General features: G+C 36.8%; 1 protein-coding gene across 1 annotated transcript in view; it reads right to left on the bottom strand.

The window, feature by feature from the left end:
• atrnl1a (attractin-like 1a) overlaps positions 1-11,507 on the bottom strand; it is a gene marked incomplete in the record, with an annotated part of 314,489 nt that overhangs the window by 274,545 nt on the left and 28,437 nt on the right.

The raw sequence follows: 11,507 nt of genomic DNA on the forward strand, positions 1-11,507 counted from the left end.
ATCAATAAACAAAATGTCTGTAATGTGTTACTTTTGAAATGATTACTTTCATCAAATTCAAATTTTGAGTTGATTGTTTACTCAACTTAAAATTTTAATTTGAGAAAAACTAACTTTTTTTTAATTAAATAATTTATGAACTTTTATTAATTGATCCAATGTTTCACTTTTTCAGTGTAGCCTCAATGGTGCTTTACAGAAATCTTGAAATGAGTTCAGTTTGAGCTCCAGAATTAATATTTCAATGGAGACACATCAAGGAAAAAGTGCATAATTTAATGTATTTTTTAGTTTTCTTTCACTCCAATGAAATTTGTGCTTCTGGTGTTTTCTGATGCATCCACGTGCAGACAGACAGATCCATGAACGTCTTTGTTTTCTTCTAGATCCAAACTGTGGCTGCATAGCTCTAGTATTGCTCACCATTTTTCTCGCACCAGTAATGTTACTCTGGGTTTGTGAGGGGCTGTAAGCTATCAGGAGAGTGTGTAAACAGAAGGATAACAGGAAGTAGTGGCGGACCGACTCCAATGGTCCCGCCCACATTTTCTGCCGCTCTACAGAAAGTATACACTAGGAAACATTACAAGTTTTTTTTATTTTTAACAAAAACAGCATAATTACACTTAAAAGAACCTCTGGGAACGCTTTTAAAATAGATCAGAAGATGATTGGAGTAGGAATTTAAAGAGCCTGTACCATAAAAAATAAAAAATTTTAAGCGTTTGAGTGCATTACAATGTTAACTTCTCACTATAAACAACCCCAAAGCGGTATTTCGATCCATTCACGCATTTCTGAGCATTCCTCTAAAAAACATGCGTTTTGAGCACCAGCCCCTTCCAACCAACGAAAATGAGCGGGTTCTCACAAGATGATGTCATAAAGTTAGAACCGCCCCTTTCAGGAAGAGTCTGCGCTGCTAGCACCGCCCCCAGGTTAACACAAACACACATGTTGTGTCTGAAGACTCTCCCTAACCCTAACTACTAAAAAACTATATAGTACCCTGGATTTTAAAGAATTCATACTTTTCTTTCGTTTTTCTAAACACCGTCACCGATTTCACAAAGTCAAAATAGAATCAATATGAACATTTCACGTTTATTTATGACTCCGCTGTGTTCTAAAGATGGAAATTATGTTATTCAAAATTTACATTTAAACAAGTTTTTTTTTCAATATTGTTTGACTGCAATGCATTGTGGTCTATATTAGCTAATCTAGTGAGCATCGATGCACGCTAGATTTTCGCAAAGACTTCTGGGAAATGTTCTAGTGCACTTGATTTTGGAATTAATAGATTCAGACATCACTAGAAAATGGTGAACACACGGGGGAATTCGGACATAGCTACAATTTCTCCACAAAGCTAACTGTGCTAAGCCGCTAGCTACTAAAGTTAGCTGCTAAAGGCTGATATATGGTACGCACTTCCAATTTCGCAAAAGTTCAGATGTTGTTTGTTGTCGTGAGTGAAATGCAGACACGATGCCGAGGCCGGCTCTAGGATGACGTCATGAAATGGGCGTCACCCACAAGCAGCAAAAGGCGGAGCCTCAGAGATTGAGTCGTCTTACTTCTGGGTATGAATAAAGATCGCAAAAATAACCTATATTTCATAAATAATTTGTTCTTTAGTGTTCCACAGGTAATATATGATCATATTTATGGATTTACTCTGAAAGAAAAGCATAATATTGGCCATTTAATAATTATAAAGGTTTTAAAATGTAATATTTGAGCTACTTTAAGCTGAAATATTGCGTTTTATCCAACTTCTTCACAAACTGATCTCTCAAATGTTAATGAAAATGTTAGTTTTTGTGCTGAAAGTGCAGTTTGGTTTCAATGGTTTCAACTGTTTGTATATTTTATTAGATTTTTAACTACACCTTCCAAAAAAATACTGTTTGAACATCATTAGATGTCTCCACGGTGGTGAAAGCCTTCATAAATCCCCTTTGCCCTTGAATTCTGATCTACAATAAAATTGATCAGCGGCACACTTAATTGAAAAAGGTCGTCATGCATTTTCTGTGGGAACATCCTCGACCCTGACCGACTCCCAGCGGCCCTGCCAACAAGTCTCCTCTTTAATTGACAACTCCAGCAGTCTTCTTTGCCATTTTGTCTCTTTTCCCGTCTAAAGTGTCACACTCTGAAATGGATGTAATAATACATTATTGATTCATTTTTTGAGCCGGCAGGAACAGGTCTCTCAGAGTTTTGACAGAGTAACATTTTCTGGCAGAAAAGCATTATGCCTGAGAGCAGATAAAACATGACATCCCACTCATGTCAAGGTAAGACAGGCACTGGTTGCTATAGAGATCACAGCATGACATATTCATGTGCTTCAGTAATAGCCACAAGGAAAAAAGAAAAATAGTGTTTGCAACAAGAAGAGGTCACACTTGTCAATCAGTGCGATTGTGATTTAGAGGCGAACAATGAACAGTTTTACACAAACATCACAGACACTGCAGACATCGCTGCCTGCCTCAAGTTGCACAGTGTGTTACTGTGTGAGTTTGTGTGTTCATTGTCTGAGCCTCCAGCCTTTCTGCAGGCTTTGTGGCAATGATGGCATGCAATGAGAGGAGAAAAATTTACTGGAAAAAAGAAAGATTAATGGCAAAATATTACCTGGACAGATTTCTGAGGCTAATAAAGTGTTTTATTAGCTATAAAAGTGCTGTGAAACGCCCTGCAGCATTCACTTTTGCTAGCACAAACACAAAGGAATGACGCACCCTCGCCACAAAAACGGTTAAACCTTAATGCCAGGTTGCTACAATTCTTTTTCAAGGTGCGTATTTCTCTTGTTTACCTTTATATTATCAGCTTTTCTTCTAAAGCTTTCCAAAACCCAGACAATGATGTCATTCTGTGAATCAAGTAAAACACCAGATCAGGAACATGTATGCAACATGTTGAAGTCGAATCCTCGAGGTTCCACGCAGAGCAAATCACAACACATTTACTGCTACATTTACTACAACAGAAAACATTTTAGAGGGATTTTTTGAACGTGCAAACAGGTGTTGAAAAGCACAGACTCCACATAACCAGTCGGTGAGATTTGAGCTAAATTGTGCCATTTGTGCAAACAGGAAAACAAAGAAAACTAACAGCCTGCAGCAAAAATGCATAAACAATAAAAACAGAAATAAAACATCCAGCTCAGTGTTGAAAAACAGAAAATGTTTTCTTTCTTTTAAAATCATTTTTTTATGAAGAAAGAAGACTTCTAGGAAATGCATCTACCTGCAAAAACGAGATGAATGAAAAATTCACCATTATTTTAATTAGAAGTAAAAGTATTTTTTCTTTAGAAGACGTGTCCCTTCATCTCCTGTTTACTCTGCCCATCCACCTCTCCTTTTTGGCTCTACGGCAGTTTAATCTTTTTCTCCATAATCCCGGATTAGAAGATAAATAATAATTTATCTTGCTTGTATGGGCGAATGAACGATGGAAATATTGATGATGAAAAATCTGTTTTAGGTTTTTGTTTGCTGATGAAATCTGACAGAAACCACGACAACAACAAAAAATAGAAAATTGAAAAAAAGCCTATTTAAATTGACAGTAATTGTAAACTGCATGTACTTGTACAGTACCTAAAGCGCTTGACCGTAGGGGTGTGTATTGGCAAGAGTCTGGCGATACGATGTGTATCCCGATACATGTCTCACGATACGATATGTATTACGATACATCCCAAGACTGTACCAAAGCCATTTTCACTTGTTTTTAAGAGTATGACCCACTGTTCTTATCTGAGCCTCTACAAAGCTCCATAATCCACGTTTTTAGATGATACTGGCAGCAACGTGGCGCAGAGTTTCGGTTTAGTACCCATTCCAAGTAGAAACGAAGCAGTATACGTCTCATTACAACCAAAACCGCGATGCTGACTGAACTTTTGAAAGATCTTGTTGTAGTTTTGGACACAGTGTGGACCATCTGCAGCCCAAAGAGGCTCAGTGTGCTCTGCTGCCAACTAGTGGTCGGAGGTGGAAGTGGAAAACAAAAGCAAGACGGTGAAGGACGCTCATAAATAATTAAATTAATATCACCATGGCAACATATTAAATCGATGCAAGTATCAGCAAACAAAATATTGTGATATATCGCAGAATCAATTTTTCCTACCCCTACTCTACAGAGCTTTGGGCCATTCACACACCGACTCCGCTAAAGAAACTGGCACCAACCTTCCACCAGGGGAAAAGTGGAGTTCAGTGTCTTGCCCAAGGACACTTCAACACATACGCAAGGTGGGAATCGAACCTGCAATCTTCTAATCAGAGGTCGACCGCCCTACCAATGCACCATGGATGCCCCAACTCGTTGGCACCCGTTAGCAGAACCCTTAGGGTAAAAGTAATCAAGGATATTGTATCTCTCAGTTGGGCTTTGGTCAATGAGCCCCCAACAACCACCGTCCAGCCAGACCTCCATCCATGGGGGTCAGAAAGTCCAGGGGTGTCCAAAGTTGGTCCTCAAGGACCAGCCTCCTGCTGGTTTTCCTGAAATGATCTGCTGCTGATTACCTGGATCAGGTGTGTTTGGCCAATAAGGAGCTTCAATGGCAGGTTGGTTGTATGTAGGACACCGGCCCTCGAGGGCTGGAGTTCGACACCTTTGCTTTAGTGGGACCGTTTGTTCAACACATTCACATTCCCAAGTCGCCACCTATCAATATTTGGCAACCACCGGTCCGCGAGCTGGAACCGGTGCGGAACCAGGACGCAGAGTGCATCAGTAACCAAACCCGGTTCCCTAACGTGGCACCAGACACGGTACTAGACGTGGAACCAGACCTGAACGGGTACCAGACGCAGTAACAGTTGCGAACCAGACATGGTATTGGACACCAACCAGTACTGGGTGAGGATACCGGTACTGGACACATCCCAAGGATAAGTCCGCGTCCGGTATCACATTCGGTATCGCGTCCCGAGGGTTGCAAAATCTTGATTTTACGAACAGCCAGCAAGCTAAAAAAACAACGAGTTGGTGAAACCAAATTCCAACGTTTGAAACACATTTAAAAAAAAACAGTTCGACATTGATAAATATTATTGCATTTACAATCCGTCTAACTCTGAACATTAGAAACACGTTTAAAAAAAACACACAGTTCGCCTGCGATACACGTTAACTGTGCTAGCGTATTTACAATACATCTAACTTTGCATTAGCCGCAATAATGTTTCGGTATTTAAAATGTTTCTAACTCCCACATAAAAAAACTGTTTGACATGCTACACGTTAGCCACGTTAGCGTATTTAAAACACATAACTCCTAACATTAGAAACCCTTTAAAAAAGCACAGTCCAACATGCTACACGTTAGCATATTCACAAAACCTCGAACTCCAAACCCTGTTTGCAACAAGGGACAAAAGATTAGTCCGACACAACTTTACATTAGCAGTGTTAGCATTTTTACAACCGTGTTTGAAACTTATATAAAAAAATTAATAAAAATCATTTTGATAGGAAATTGTGTGTACTACCTTTAAAAAAAAACTATCATCAATTAACACAACCCGAGTAAATCCGTATTTAAGGCACTCTGGATTATAAAGTAATTATAAAGTTGTTTTTTTTTAATTAAGGCTTTTGGTTGAGTCTTAATTTAGACACGAGAGCAGAAAGATTCTCTCTGCTGGTTGTTTTGTTTGACGGTTCTGGCATTCCTTTACATTTGTCATTATTTGCGTTAAACCTCTATGAGGAAAACATTCACGACAAAAGGGTTCCTTGTGTGGTTATGTTATGCTTAACCACTCAATGAACAGCTATTTCTTTCATTCTTTTTCAGACTGGTAAACTAACTCTTCCTCTCAAGCGCACAAATGCAGAACAAATAAACGATTATTTCTAAAAATAGTCTCAAATCATTGGATTTCCATGGGTTTTCCTCGGCTGTGTTAACTTCAAGCATTCATGATGAATGAAGAAATACAGTTATTTTAATCGGTGTAAAAACTACTTCAATAATTAAAAAAAAAAAAGAATTTTAAAGTTAATGATATTGTAAAATCATCCAAAATGTGATTTTTTTTCAAAGAATTACGTGATTTCTGTCATTTTTGGAGAACAGAAGCATTCCTGGCTCCCCGTTTGGATTTCTCTGTAAAATAGAAGAACCCAGACGAGCCCAGTGACAAACCTAAGCCATTTAGTGACAACATGGAAAAGTCTTTTCACATAAATACTTAACACACAACTAGGCAAGGCCTCAAAAAGCCCCTTAAAAATGGTGATCCTGGAAACCTTTTATTGGAAAAGCGCGGCAGAGAGGAAGACACGTACAGGCAGCGGCGCTCACAACCAGCCGGGCTGATGAATGGCGAAGAAACGAGGAGGAGTCAACAACATGACGCTTAAGTAACATTTTTCAAAGCATAAAAGGTAATACACATAAACGCCAGCAGCCATCCCGGGGAGGTTGATGGGGCGGAGAAGGAGGAGGCAGGCCAGACAGATCAGGGTAATAAAGCAGACGGGGCAGCGAGCAGGAGGAACGTAGGAAGCAAGTCCAGAACCCTTTGAAATATTCATCTGCTCCTGGTGAATAATAGATGGTATATAGAAGGCAGATGCATCAAGAAGAGGCAGATAAATAGATGGAAAAAGCAAGACAACGAGGGAACCTAATATCCTCAGGTAGTGTGAGGTTAATCTGTTTCATTCGCCTCGCCGCCGTCCAGATACGGGACAGTCCACCTCCCCTCTGCTGCCATGAAACAGACTCTCTGAGGAGCTCTCAGTTCATCTGGTTAATAAAATATCATCATGAAGCAGGACTCATACCCCCCAGAGTCGAAACCTTCACCCGTATCTACCTGTTAGACAAGCTTTTTCATTTAGGTCCCAACGTGATATTTGATCCAGTTTACAGTAAATACTTTCATCTTCAAGAGAATATATATTGGTTTTAAGCTAAAACACAAGTGTTTTCAAAGAGAGAAATCCGGAGCCAGGGAAAACTTTCAGTCTTAAAACGACTTTTATTTTGAAAATCTTTACTCATGCTGTTGATTTTTACCTTTGAGATTTGAGGATTACAACATAAAGGGGTTAACGAATAAAAAAAAATGTTATTGTTGCTCCAAATTTATGGTAAGATGCCATCAATTTTTGTAAAAGTCTTTAAATACCCACTTTGATGAAAATCATGTTTTGGGTGTTTTTTATATCTCGTATGATAAAGCTGAACTACAGTTTAATTTAAGGCCCAGGGGCCGGATCCGGCCCTCCAGGTAATTCTATCCGGCCCTCCAGATCATTTTGTTTTATTGTTATTAATGGTCCGATGTTTTCTTGTTCTCATTTCTAACTTGTATAAATGTGACAAAATATATTTTTATGGAGTGTAAAATATTGAAAGTTTTTTGAGGTTTAAGTTGATTTATTCTGGAATAATATTCCTGCCTTTTTATTATTCAGAATTATGTTAAAAAGTTAAAGTTTTAAAGTTTTTTTAATTGGCATTTTGCTAGATTTTTGGACTAATTTGGCATTTACTAAGATTTTTTTAGGCAATTTGGGAGTTTAGCTAATATTTCTGCTATATGCTAGCTGTTTTGGCTAACCTTTTTTTGTTTGTTTTTTTTAAGGCTAATTTAACATTAAGCTAATATTTTAGCTGACTATCAAATTCAGAGTTTTCAGCTATCAGCTTCAGTATTTTTAGTTATCAATTTCAGCATCTTCAGGAGCCAAATTCAGCTTGCAGCATTCGAACTAGCATTATCGCAGGTAATGCTGTATATCTAGTTCATAATTATGTTAAAAAGTTACAGTTTTAAAGATTTAAAAATGAAGTTTTAGTGTTTAATAAATGTTTATCCTGTTTGCGATCTAAGGTGCGTTTTGGATTTTGCCCCCCTGTGTGATTGAATTTGACACCCCCAACGTAGAGGATTTTCTCATATTAAACTTAGGACAATAAAAGGCTCAGTAAGAATGTGTACGTCAACCCAATAACTGGCTTCTGTGAAGATGTTATATGGTGTCAATATATGATGAACATATAGAACAATTTCAACAGCGAGACCCTCCAGAGGGACTTTCTGAGCCTATCCCACTATGATGCTAGACTTTACAGTTCTGTTTGTAAGGACTCACTGTGGCTCTCATCCAACTTTAATCAGTCCTACAAACAACTTTTGTTGAACTTTTCTACTCAGACTTCATTCAGCTGTGCCCGTCACCCCTAATTTTGTAGTATTATCTGCCTCAGATGGTACAAAAAGACAGAAATAAAGGGATTCTTTTACAGAAAACTCATTAGGCTTTAAATGATTTAGATAATACTTTTCAAATATATTTAAATTCATTTTAGTAGTCATCGCCTATGTCAGGGGTTGTCAACTTGTAAGAGTAAAAGGCCCATTTGGGATCATTTTCTACTGATCAAACCTAGAAGGAGCCGCATAGTCTTACTTAAGTCTTTAAGAAATTTGGATTTGCATTCATGAACTTCTTCTTTTTTAAAATAATAAATATGAGTTTTGTCTTTTTTGGCATGAAGAAAAAAAAAAATATAAAAAGAACCTAGCATCTCTCAAAATGTGATTTTTTTAAAACTTATTTTGAAAATAAAAGATGCTCTGAGCCAAACAGGATCATCTCAGATGTAAGAGCTCAATCTTCAGTGACATTAGCTTAATGTTTTATGCTAGTGTTTAGCGTTAGTATTATATCTCCCTAACCATTAACCTCTTCTGTCTGTCTTCTTGAAAATAAGTCTGACTTTTTGCATATTTGGCGGCATCTTCAATTTTATTTTCCTTTCTTCAGCTTCAGCTAGCCTCTTCCAACCCGTTTTTACTTCGGCTTTTCGGTGGAGCTCCGGTGGACTCAATCGACTGTAGAGCAAAGGGGTGTTGTCGCTCCCAAACTGCCGCTGCCGTCTGGTCGGGTCGATTCAGAGCAAACAGTGTTACAAAGATTCATTTATGGTCTACCTGATTATTTCTCCCAGACGCCGACCGGCCGGCCCATGAGAAAAACAAAACCCACCGGGAATCCTCCCGATTACTCCGCCCTTATCAGCATCATTTACTTTTCTGGACAGATTAGAACAAGAGAGCAATAATTAACCGTGCTGTTTATCAGTTCTTCTCATGGCAACAACATTTTTTTTACCCTTGATTATCATTTAATAATAATAAAAAATGAACTACAGTATATAAAGCTTTATTTGAATTTATTTGAGCCTATTCATGAAGTTGTGATTCATTTAGAATTTGCAAAACTATATACAAATTTAAAACCTATATATTTGTGAAAATTAACATTAAATCCTCAAAAATACATCTTTAATATCGCTCAGTTTAGACCAGACGTGATGAAACCTGCAGCTGCTGGAATAAATTCCAATAATAGAGACGTTTTACCACAGAAATGCAAGAATTTCTGTTCCTTTTTTTCTATTTTTGCACCTTCCCTGAGGCCACGACATCTGTAACGAGATCATGTGCCAGCATGTCGGGGGAAAAAAAAAAAAACAATCGGTATGCAGATCAAACTGTTCAGCAGGTGAGGCAAGATCCCATTTGACACCAGAGTCTTTGCGTAAGAAAGACGTGTTATGGAATATAAAAAGCCTGCAGCTGGCTGTTTTTAGGAGATTTGTTTGGCTTTTTGGTTTGGTCTTTACTCAACAGTGCAATGGAACATGTATGGTAGATGTTTTGAATCCAAATAGATGTGGCAAACGAGACTAAATAGAGCCAACGGGTGCTAATTTGTGAAGAATAATCTTCAAAGCTGGATCCTACGAAGCATATTTTAAAAAAAAAAGCAAATATGTGAGTTGAACTCTTATTATTGACACATTTTCTCCCCTCAACCTTTTAAAATCATGTTGAGGAACAAGAATCCACCAAAATAAATCGATCTGAGATGAATTACATAATTGTAATCGGTGGACTAAGAAAGAAGAGTTGAACTCTAAGTGCAATTACAGCATCGACTCTGAAAAATCCTTTACAAATTTGGTTTGTTGGCAGTTTTCCCTGCAGATTCTAATGTGGAGAAAACTCCACATTAAGAATTGTGGCTCTCAGACGCAGTTCAGCTTGGCACCATTGTGTTACAATGTACAGTTAATGCACTGGGAGACTTGAGATTTAATGGCTTTTGATTGTCTACAAAGGAAATCAAATTACACAGGAGGTGGCCTGTAAGTGGCCGTGTGGCTGTTCTGATGCCTGACTAAATTACACAACTTAAAGTGACTTTTGGCTCCAGGAAAGGGAGAAAAAAATGTTAATTTATAGAATTTTTTTCTTTTTCTTCTCCTCTTTCACAGCAGAGCCTCTGACTGCACAACCATAGTCTGTAAAAAGTGAAACATTGGATCAATTAACAAAAGTTTTGCAATTTGCTACATTTAAAAATACTAGTTACATTTTTAAGTTGAGTAAATAATAAGTAGTTTTAAGTGTAACAAATGACAGAATGTTTGTTAATTGATCCAATGTTTCACTTTTTACACTTTTTGCAAATTGTAAATTGCATCATTTAACCACAGAGTAGATCAGAATTTAAATAAATTACTGTTGAAGAAAGTTCAAATAACAAAAAAAGTTAATTAATAGCACAAACAGAAATCCACCGTAGGATGCAGAGTTTTTTAGGTTATTTTTAGGTTGTTTTTTACTATTATAATAACATTTATTTCTTCAAATTCTTTCAATGAAACATTTTTTTAATGAAATAAGCCAAATTTACATTGGAGATTCAACTGAATTGTTTTTGTTTTTTTAACTAGCAATCATATAATAATATTTATTAGGGAGAGGAATCTATTAACAAAATTAACTAATTATTCGCAAACCTGGGAAAAAATTAATCGCGATTAATCACAATTAACTTTCTTTTTTTCCATTTTGGTATTTGCCAACTACTTATTATCTGTGAATAATCAGAATATGAACTCACACGAAAAACTTTACATTTAGAACATTTATTTTTAATTAAGGCTGTCAACCGACTTAAAAAAAATAAAAAAATGTTATTAATTGCACAAAATTGAGTCCACCTTCGGATACGGGGTTAGGTTGTTTTTAGGTCGTACATTTATATTTGGATATCATTTGTTTCTTCAAATTCTTTCTAGGAAACATGTTTTTTTCCCTATGAAATATGCCAAATAAACATTGGCAATCCACTGAAATGTGATTTTGTTTTTAAACTTGTAATCATTTAATAATATTTATGGGCCGGGAATCGATTAAAAAATAAACTAATTAATCTAAAACCTGGGAAAAAATTAACCGCTATAAATCGTAATTATTTTTTTTTATTTTTTGATACAATACAAAATGTTTTACTAGGTAAATTTAATGAAAATATGTTGCATTTGAACAAACACAGTCCATTAGAAATTTTTCCTTCATTTTTTGTGTCTGAAATGTTTTAATGTATCAAGTTTTACCCCAGAATTGTAACTTGTGTGAACAGAACACATCAAC

This window comes from Oryzias melastigma, linkage group LG15, assembly GCF_002922805.2.
Source record: "Oryzias melastigma strain HK-1 linkage group LG15, ASM292280v2, whole genome shotgun sequence".
Classification (NCBI taxonomy): Eukaryota; Metazoa; Chordata; class Actinopteri; order Beloniformes; family Adrianichthyidae; genus Oryzias; species Oryzias melastigma.